Here is a 10,668-nt window from a genome sequence, read left to right as displayed (position 1 = left end):
ACAGTGAGTGGCTCAGATTCAATTTTTGGCAGGCCAGAAAGAGGTAAAGGAAAAAGAGTCCTCTAAAGCAGTACTTCCCAACCTTGGCGACTTTAAGACGTGTGTACTTCAACTCCCAGAATTCCCCAACTGATCAGCCGGGAATTCTGGGAGTCTATTTAATTTATTTATTTATTAAACCAATTTATATAGCCACCCATCTCACCACAGGTGACTCTGGGAGGCATACAACAAAGCTAATGTATTTTTAAATACGTTAAAAATATAAACATCAAAATAGAACAGGGACTAAAAGGATGTTAAATATAAGGGAGCCAACATACGAATTCTCCTGTCTCCTGGGGTCCCCAGACCTGCTGGCATAACCAGGTGAAGCTGAAGTCCGCACATCTTAAAGTTGCCGAGGTTGGGAAACAAGCATTTCATGACACAACAAGCAACTATCCTTTGGCCCGATCCCAGAGCTTCAGCTACGTCAGAAGGAAAAGAGGTGTTGGATTATTTAGGCGTACCAAAGCTAGGTAGTTGCCCCTCCCCATTTCTTTAAAAGTAGAGTCATGGGGACACAGAACTAAGATCAGAGCCCAGATGAGCTCAGCTCCAAATGGTGCCACAAGTCTTGTTCCAAGATCTCCCTATTCTTATCAGCCTTTAGCTCAGTCCACTGTGATAGGTAATTAAGAGCACTGTTCCTCAATAAAGTTATGACTTACTCTGATACTATTTAATATTGCCTGCTTGTACTTTGAGCAGCAGAGCAATTAGCTCATTTTTTTACTGAAGTTGCATGGAGCTGGAAGCTCGTTCGATGGTACCATGCATTAGTAGCCTTGGCTCCAGTATGAGCTTAACTAGCCCTTGATGTTGGAGGCCTCTCTTGGTCATTCTTTCAAATGGGCCTTGGAATTTCGCCTCCTATCCTGATAGCACCATTGGCTTCATGATTTTAACTAGCAGTTTTTGCAGAAAGGCAGCCGTTATAGTTTGGGGTAAAGGATTTAAAAAGTTTACTAATTTCCAGATTATTTGGTGAGTACTGTAATTGATCCCCCCCGCCCCCCGTACTTTCCCCCTGTTTCTTTCTCCTTACCTTTCTGTCTCTGTCTCTGTCTCTCTCTCCAGCCAACAGGCTAGGGTAGATTATTCTGGCCAAAGGTCTGGATTGCGGTTTTCAGGGGGGTTGGGAACTAGGTAAGAGTTGCATGAAATGAGGCTGAGGATTACCAGGGTTGCAGGTTACCAGCTTCTGGAATAGACAATATTGAGTTAGGTGGACTGATGGCTCTGACTTGGTATACATTTGCTTTTCATGGTCCTCTTTCTTCATTTAAGTGTTTCTCAAGCTTGGCAACTTTAAGATGTGTGGACTTCAACTCCCAGAATTCCCCAGCCAGCCATGCTGGGGAAGTCCACACATTTTAAAGTTGTCAAGTTTGAGAAACAATGATTTTGATTATTGGAAGAAAGCTTGTTGTGGAGTTTTAGACCTATGGAACCAGAACAGGCCCTTCAGCACTGACCTTTCACAGAAAGGTAGGGGCATTCAGGTGTCTCCCTGTTTTTATCTGTGCAATGAGATCAGTTGAAACATCCAAAATGTCAACACGTGGCTGAAATAAATGCTGATAAGAGAGCCAGGACAGGTCTGTACTGCACCCTCCTGTCATGCCACTTTTAATCTGGGGGTTTCTTCTCCACTGCCTTCTGCAGCTGCATCCGGACCAGGCTTACAAACAAACGTGCATTTCTGGCTTGAAATCTCACTGGTGCAAAAGGCACGTTGTTTTCTTTGTTTCCACTGAAGATCTAGTCAGGATGCGTGCCAAGAGAAGCCCTGCCCTGCCCCCCTTTCCTTCCTTTCTCACAAGCCAGATTTTCTTCATAGGAACCAAAAATAAAACGTAAGTCCTCTTCTTCAAAATTATGATGATCTGCAGCTGGAGACATTTGGCTGGAATGAAGCTCCCTTTCCCTCAAGTCCCCCTTCTGGACAGACAAGAGGGAAATTCCTCCTACAGGGCTATTGTGGAAGTTTCCTTTCTCCCCTTAATTTATCACAGGATGCAAGGCAGTTCCTCTCCCTTGCTATAAATCTCCCAGAGGCATTAGCTCCGTTAACAGCAACCCCTCGCCTCGCTCAGTTTTCTCTTCCTCCTTTGGTTCCTTCCAGAGAGAAGAAATGAGTGGATAGCCTTTGCTCACATGACTCGAGCCCCATCAGTGCAGCACCCCAAACTTCGCAGTCCAAGCTCACTCTGCCAAGCAGGTAAAGGGTTAACCCCCCCTCCCCCCAAATGACTGCCGCTATCAAAAGAATAATGGCTTTTATTACTCTCTGGTGAATGGAAGCACAAAATATCAGGACAGTTCACCGCTGAAAGGAGACAAATGCTAGCAACAGGACAATAATGTAGAACTAACAGGGCGGCCCGTGCCATGTCTCAGGGTGAGGTGTGGCAGCAGAGAATAGGAACTATTTAGATTGGACTTTAGGTATATGTTACAATCCACTGGGAAGTTCGCATCATATTATATTTTTATTCCACCTTTAATCCTAGGAAATCAGGTTATGATATCTACTGTAACTCTTTTTTATTTCTCGTAACAGCTTTTAAAAGGTCGGCTAGATGGAGAGATAGTGACTGAGCTTTGAAGCTGCCTAGGGAGGCTGAATAGGTCTTCTCAGCCTAAGGGCCAAACTTCATGTTACAGGTGGTCCTTGGGTTATGACGGCAATTGGGACCGGAATTTCCGTCGCTAAGCGATGTCGTAAAGCACAACGTCACATGACCGCATCATTTAGTGACAGCAATCTCAACAGTCCTGGTTGCCATCCTAACCCCAGGATCATGTGGTCATTAAGCGAGGACCTCATGTGACCACGACATGGGAAGAGGCAGGAGTCCCAGGCAAGCAGGCTGGTGGGCACTTTAAGTGGAAAGCCCAGTGCAGTTTTGTTTCAGGGGATCAGTGTTGTTATAGATTAGGAGTGTAACATGGAGGTTAAATCCATTGCCATATGCCATCTCTGCATCTGAAAGTCCCTTCCCCTTAAAGCTGCTTTTGGTCATTGAGGAGGAAACACAGAAGCATACAACGTACTGTACTACCTCTTGACAGATAAGAACAGCTCTTGGGGAGCCAATTTGGATGAGAATCATGAAACATGAAAATCTTCCCCATCAATGACTGCTTTTTAAAAAGAAAATTATACTGAAAATTCTGAGCCGATCTCATAACATAACATGATGCAATTTGACCCTAAGTCATAAACCCTCAGCACTGCCGACACTGCCTTCTTGTGCTCTTATGCAGCTCCAGTAAATCTCAAAAGAACCTGTAAAATCAAGTGGATTTCACTCCATCTCAATCAACGGAAGACAGTACCACTTGGATTGTGCTGCACGGCCATCGCATATTTTGGGCTGGCAGAAGTTCTGATAGGAACTTCTAAAGCAGTTCATTCGTCCACCACTGCTCACAAACCAGGGTTTTCTGTGGCTTTTTTTCTAGCCCTACCTGGAGATGTCAGAGACTGAACCTGTGACCTTGCATGCAAAACAGGTGTTCTACCCCTGAGCTACATCCCTCATCTAAATCTTCTTGAGATCTAATCTCCTAGCTCGAGAAAATGGACTGGAAGCTATTGTTCCCTGAGCCTTGATAAAGGTGAAAGAAATGTCTCTGCGGAAGTATATCCACAAACGGATCAAAGTACAATGTATTCCTATACAGTGTGTCATTTGACAATGAAAATTACAGGTTCCAGAAATGCCCAAGGGTGCAAACAGAGGCCATACCAACATGTGACACTAAATGCATTGCTATCTATTACTTCAGAGAGTGGTTGTCTTTTTAATAGTAAGCACATAGTGGGCGGCAGGGGGAGTGGAGGGGATTTTTTTTTTTAATGTATTTACAATAAAACAGACAGAGGAGAAGTGTGAATCTCCACCTCTTGTTAAGATCTCTCTGAAGACTTTACCAGCAGTACAGTTAGCAATAGGGGGAAAGTCTCATTGATACCCACTGTGAGTGAGTTATTTTTACTTGAACAGGCTTTTAGGAGAACAGATGTTTGGAAGCATCTGTTTACATTTTGGGATTTAGAAAGAAAGGGGATGCTGTGCTCAGATCACTTTCCTAATTAAGTACTGTACTAGCATTGGCCACTATGGGACAAGGTTTGCCTGCATGAAATTAGAGGAACTAGAGGCAATGTTCTTCCTGTCCAACAGAGAAATATAGGAATCTGCATTATACCAAGGAAGACTATTTGCCTGCCTACCCCACTATCATTTACTCTGCCCAGTAATGGCTCCAGGATCTCAGAGAGGGATCCTTCTCGTCACTTTCTATGCATTCAGCATGACTATGGCATTTCACTGCAGTGAAAGGAAGGGGAAGAGCCAATCTTTGTGGCCTCAGCTTTTTCTCTATTCAAAGCATTTTTATTCTGTGCAATATCTCAAAAGTTTCCCCAAGAGTTTAAAAAAGATTCCTGAGCTCACACAGACAGAACATGCAATGAAACAGAGAAGGAAGAAGAACACAAGGTTATTCCAAAATCAGTTCTTATACAGTAGTTCAGAGAGAGAAGGAAAACTCTTTTTCTCCTCATGGAATGGATCATTTCTCTCTCTCTTACTCCCTCCCCTCAAACCAACTGTAAATCAATCTCTCCTCTCTCTCTCTCTCTCTCTCTCTCTCTCATCTATCTATACCTACCTACCTACCTACCTACCATGCCCTACTATTCTGGAGGGAACAGAAAATGACTGGCAATGTATGTGGATTTCCCTAATCTGCTACGCAGTTCCATTCTCCATCCACTGTCCCCCCATCAGCACCTAACCCTGCCGAGTTTCCAATGCTTGTTGGTCCTCACAAAAAGGGCAAAAGCTTCCAAGGGGCAAATTAGAACAAGAGTGTGGCATGTGGGGAGGGGGACAAATAGAGTCAAGCCCACTATCCTCATCCATTTCTCCCTTCCCTCTCTGAAATCAATTTCTTCCAAAGCTGGTGCCCCCACCCCCAGCCAAAGCTGCTATTGGGTTCATGTTACATGCCTTTCCCCACAATGTCTTTGTCCTATTGCTCACTTAAGACCCAATACTACAGTTAGCTCACCAGGGGAGGTTGGAGGGTCCACCTTCCTTCGTAATGTTTCTGTCTATCACCTACAAAGTGGACATGGATTATAAAGCTGGGTGACATTCAAGGTGCTCAATCATTGGCATGGTCACACTGGTTTTTTTTCAGCCTTGAGACAATTTTCTGAACTGGTCCTGAAGAAACTGGTCCTGTAGAAAACCAGTATCAGACTACAGCATAGCTATGAATCTGTGCTTATATATCCCCGAGTTTTCTTGGTCTTCCTAAAATGCAAGCATGCCAGTCTTACTTCTTGTGTCATACCTGCCTGAGATTCATCATCATCATCATCATCATCATCATCATCATCATCATCATCATCGTCGTCGTCGTCGTCGTCATCGTTGTTGTTGTTGTTGTTGCTGCTGCTGCTGCTGCTGCTGCTATGGTTGTTATAACTTCAGCCTGCTTTAAGGATCCATATTTGACTGATCACTAAAATGTGACCAGCAGCAAAGTACTCCGTGAAGAACATATGGCAATTGCTTATTCCTCCGAAATGAGCAGGACTGCCCTTGTATTGGAAGGAATACCTTGCCTGTAATTCACAACTTGTACAGGCATATATGATTCTCTTTAGAACAGGAGACATATATCTTGTTATCTAGAGACTTCAACTTAAAATGGGCTATATCAGGAATGTAACACAGATGCCACTGGAATACCTTCAATACCCCCTTTTCTTATCTGTGCTTTGGTTGCAGTTTAAGCAAAGAGGGAACAGGGAAGCGAGCCGGGAGATTTAACATTTCTACATTTAAATGTTCAGTGCCAGTGACTTTAAATGAGACATAGAGATTGCTACTAAATAAATCAGTGGCGCTTTCCATTTTGCAGTGTGCTGTTGCTCCTGCTGCTGCATTTGATGGACAGTTATTGAAAGAAATCAGGACTAGGATCTTTCCGCCCTTTTAAATGCTTCTAATATGAACCGCTCTCAAGGTAACCATTACTATCTCTTTAAAACATTTTATTATGAGGGCAAATGTATGTTTTAGCAATGCTCAGATGGCTACTTAATGTCATGTTTATCCCAGGCCAGACACTCTCCAAAACAAATGAGAGTTTTAAGATCAAGCTTTCCTTTTTGTTTAATGGAGCTAAAGTTGTTTAAATCATCCACTTCCATATAAACGTTTCACTTAAAACAAGCCGACCTATTCCTCTCCATTAAAAGTTCATTCATCACAACGGTTTCAGCAACTTTCAAAGAGGAATTGGACATCTCTATGGAGTTAGAGAGAATAGCTAATAGTTTCACAGACTGGGGAACAGAATGTGAAACCTCTTGCCTCAGGGCTGGATCTCCATTCTGTCATTCCAGGCAAGGAACCTCATCAAAGGATGCACATTCCTGCCCCACAAAGGCTTCAGATGTTCTGCAGCACATGTGCCGAGGACAGGATATTGTGTCTGTATCGCCATATGTGCAACCCCGTGTGGTGTTACATTTGGCAAGGACGATCTCTAATAAAGTCTAACAACACAGGACGTTTGTCAACAGCTTGGGAGGATAATGAGATCCACAAATCCAGCAAGCATGGTAGATCACATTTCTTGTATCCACATGTATAATTCATGTTCAGAGAGAAGACTTCCAGATCTTCCCCAGATGGAGAGAGGTGCTCGTTCAGCATGGCACATATCAGGGGTTAATATTATGCAGAAATAGGCCAGAAGTGTGGCTGACAGCCAGTCAATAAATACATATAATATAAATGACATGGGGCAACAGTCCTGGAACTGTAGCCCTTCATCCTCCATCCAGAGGTGAGAGTGAATGGGAGAATTGAATCAAGATACCGCAGGTCTAAAGACACACCTATAGCAGGGCTGACTTACCATATTTCAGAATGTAATATAATGTACATTACCATCTAAAGAAGCTGCTCCCCACCCCCATCCCCAGAAAATAATAAAGGTAATCAATTCCAGAGTCTAAGGCAGTGTTTCTCAAGCTCCACAACTTTAAACTGTGCAGACTTCAACTCCCAGAATTCTTCCAGCCAGCGTGCTGGCTGGGAGAATTCTGGGAGTTGAAGTCCACACAGCTTAAAGTTGCAGAGCTTGAGAAACACTGGTCTAAGGGCTCATCCAGACATGGGTACAGATTCATCAAAAGGCTCCTTCCCCATATTCAATGCTGATGTCAATGGGCACATGCAATGATCAGGTCTTGGGTTTGTCCTGCTTCCATGGCATGGTTTGGCACTAACAGAAAACCTCTGCTTGGCAAGAACCACATGACTGGAGAAGGATAAAGCCAGGATGCCTATGACTGCACACATCCAGTGATGACACAAGGAGAACATGTGAGGAGGGGGGCAATTTACAGCCATTGACAAATCTACACGACCTCTGAAAGAGCTTCAGACTGACTCCAGACGGCCACTGCATTTCAGCATTTTAGTCTCTTCCATGTGGGCAGAATTTCACAATATTTTGATCGGCTGCTCCACTGAGAGGCTGGGGGAGTCATGTTTGTGTGGATGCACTTACACACATCCCCATACATAGACAACATTCTCCAAAGGGACTGCGAGGATGGAGGGCTTCTCCCTCTCAGTGCTTCTGATGCAGATTGCTGAGACCGAAGAGAATTGGGTCCCCCCATTCCCCTAGCAATGTATTCCAATATTGCTGGTTTCCTCAGAGATTTTGATTAGAATTGCGAGAAGGAAAGGGAACAAGGAGCTTCCTTGTTTCTCCCAGCAGCAGTAAAGCCAACAGCAGTGGCAAACCAACGCTATTTAGTAGAGTCACTGGGATGAGGAGACGCCTCTTTGCTCTCCTAAGCTAGACTGATGCTTTGGCCCATGAAAGGAGCTAGGTCTTCAAGGTTAGTAAACTGCAGGAGAACTTTGTTGCTACCGATCCCACCTCTACACTCACAGGCTTAAACTAGCTAGCTTTTCCATAAGATGATTCTGTCTTAGCTCAGTGTATTACTCACTTGCTTCTGCCACATCATGACCATCTTCTGACCTACTGGAAACCTTTTATAAAAATAATTTCAACCACACTGTACTGAGAATAAGTGTGCTGATCTCTTTTTGAGTGGCAGTTAGCAAATAAGGATGCCTACAGCCTCGCTGGAGTTCCCTTTCTAAGCCCCAGCCAGTTAATTTATTTGTATAAATTCTACAATTGCATTTTATGTTCATTTAATGGCTATTAAGAAGAGGAGATATATTTTTATGTTGTTATCATTGCTTTTGTATCATTTGTCTGGTCTTCTCTGTAACAAATTAATTTCATTACTGGGTTTTTTTCCTCTCCCAGATGTGTTTTATGCTTGCTGTTATTCTAAATAAAAACTAAGCAAGTGCTGAAGGAAAACATGTCTGCATTTTCTTTCATTCCTTCCAGAGCCAGAGGAAACTAGACTTGGACTTATTTTAAACACCGAAGAGAAGAAACCAAATGTCCATGGTCTATAAAAATAAATTGCACGCACACTGAAACAGAACCAATACAGCCTGTCAGTTTTGCGGATGTTTCCAATATTTTTCATTACATCCATAAAATTAAAACACATGAAATGCGTGAATGACATTGGCTGGCTAATAAGAGAAGTAAAAAGTTGTTAATCAAACATGTGGCCTTATAAAATAAAAGAAATAATTGGAAAAGATATCTAATTTGTCTATTGAATGCCTCCAACACTCTCTTTATCACTTAGAGGGACAGAATATAATTGGTACAGTGAAGCCATCAATCTTAGCAACTGGATTTCCTGAACAGGCTACAACTATTACTGTCATATTATGACACCATAATATCAAGATCAATGTTGTTTTAAATGCACTCCAGTTATGGGCAATTGGTGACAATAAAAACAGTGACAAATTGTGGACACAAGCATCAAATGATCTGGTGTCTAAAATAAACCATAAATAATCTTCTTTTTTAAAAAATAGCCAACAAATTCACAGTTACTGGGGGAAAGGGGTGGATTGGTTTGACTTCCCAAGTGTATCAGTCTACTTCAAATATATTTTATGTGGGTTTTTTTAGCTAAGAAGCTACAATTTTCCTGAAGAGAAAAACTTCTTGACTTAAAGAGACATTCCCTGGAAATTTCATAATGTCACCGTTAGCATAATTGTGGCCATCAGAACAGATTATCTAATTTAAATGCAATTAACTAATTTAAATGCAGCTTCATCTTCATCTTTTGCATCTCCCCAAGTTTCCAAAATTTCTTCTCCTTGTTTTCATGCAGGGGAACAAAGCTGCATCCATCTGTGGTGAGACAGACTTTCACTTCTTTCTTTGGCAACCTCTTGGCTATCAAAGCTATGATGTTCCTCCATATTTCTCCAAGCATGCCAACCTCCACCAAGCATGTGGGCCTGGAGAAGTGACAGGAGCAAGGTTTGCTCAGCTTTATGAGGGAAAGGGAATGGATGTGGCCTGGGCTTGCCAATTTTGGCAACTACCGCACTTGCAATTCTGCCCCAAACTTGGATGTCCATTTTACTTGCAGCTGATTCCATCTTTTGCCAGCCCTCTAAAGAGAAACACACTAGTGCATAGCAAAAATAGCTAAGTACCATCCCAGTTTCAAGATTTCCACGGATGAAGAATATTTTATTTCCAATGAGTTTGTCTGAGCGTGACGTTATTGAATTTGGCTCCCAACAGCTCCTTGCTAAGTGGCTGGCAGCCCCTTTGAGTTCCATCTCAGAAATAAATATGAAATGTGAATGAAATTTGGGAAGTGGATGGAAGTTTTGACAATTTCTTTATGATTCCCAGAGTCAATTTCTTGGAAGTTTTAACACATTATTCTTGGGGACACTTACGTCTTCAACAGAAAAAAATATTAGCTGTTACATCTTAGTCAACCACTGAAACAGGGAAATATTTTCTCACTCAGGCAAGGTGGGGGGAAGAAAGGCAGAAAAATATAATCTTGTTTTGGCAAGGAGGGCAGAAATGAGAAGCCAGCTGTGAAGACATACAGCATGCTCTTGTTTTTAAGCTGAGCTTTAATAATCTTCTAGCATGTGGCTGAAAAGAAATAATAGGAACTTCTCACTTTGTTATTTTAGTCAAATAAAAGAAATGAGAAGGGAAAATATTCTGGTGAATGTGAGCTCGCTATCAAATAGATAGGTTTACACCCCAGAGGAATTACATTTCTCTTTGAGTAGATGATTCACAACAGCTTTAAAACATGATTACTTTATTTTTCAGGCTTTGTTATGAGTTTGCATGGGTTTTTCCATTCATAAGAAGAGCACAAATCCAGTTTAATGCTTCTGTACCACTTCCATTCATTTAAACGGCCTTGTCCAGGAGATATTCCCACTGCTTTGTGTCCCCTTAAGTTCAATAATTGAATTCTATCACAACTTACTCAGTGTCTTTTCACCAAGAACAACTCTTTTCTAGGACAGCAAGCAGAGGAATTGATCTGATGTTTGAAATTAAAATGGAAAATGATGTGGCGAGTGCTGTATTGTGCTCAAGGGAGATATCTCACTATGATGTGTGTTATAGATTGCC

The 10,668-nt window shown here is 42.3% G+C and overlaps 1 long non-coding RNA gene across 2 annotated transcripts; it reads left to right on the top strand.

Moving 5' to 3' along the window:
* The first annotated feature begins 630 nt into the window (after positions 1–630).
* Positions 631–9,858, top strand: LOC112540150 (uncharacterized). 2 transcript variants are annotated; one of them, XR_003084219.2, is made up of 4 exons: positions 631–1,029; positions 2,171–2,266; positions 5,992–6,096; positions 9,380–9,858. It is a non-coding gene; the product is annotated as an uncharacterized LOC112540150 (long non-coding RNA). The 2 variants fall into 2 exon arrangements; XR_015795679.1 differs by having other exon boundaries at positions 3,316–6,096.
* Positions 9,859–10,668: the final 810 nt, after the last annotated feature.

The sequence above is a fragment of the Python bivittatus genome, unplaced genomic scaffold, assembly GCF_059951505.1.
Source record: "Python bivittatus isolate LINGU-HERP-01145 unplaced genomic scaffold, Pbiv_v1 ctg000220_np1212, whole genome shotgun sequence".
NCBI lineage: Eukaryota > Metazoa > Chordata > Lepidosauria > Squamata > Pythonidae > Python > Python bivittatus.
Note: the sequence above shows the minus strand (reverse complement) of the source record. Positions and strands in the feature narration are given on the sequence as shown.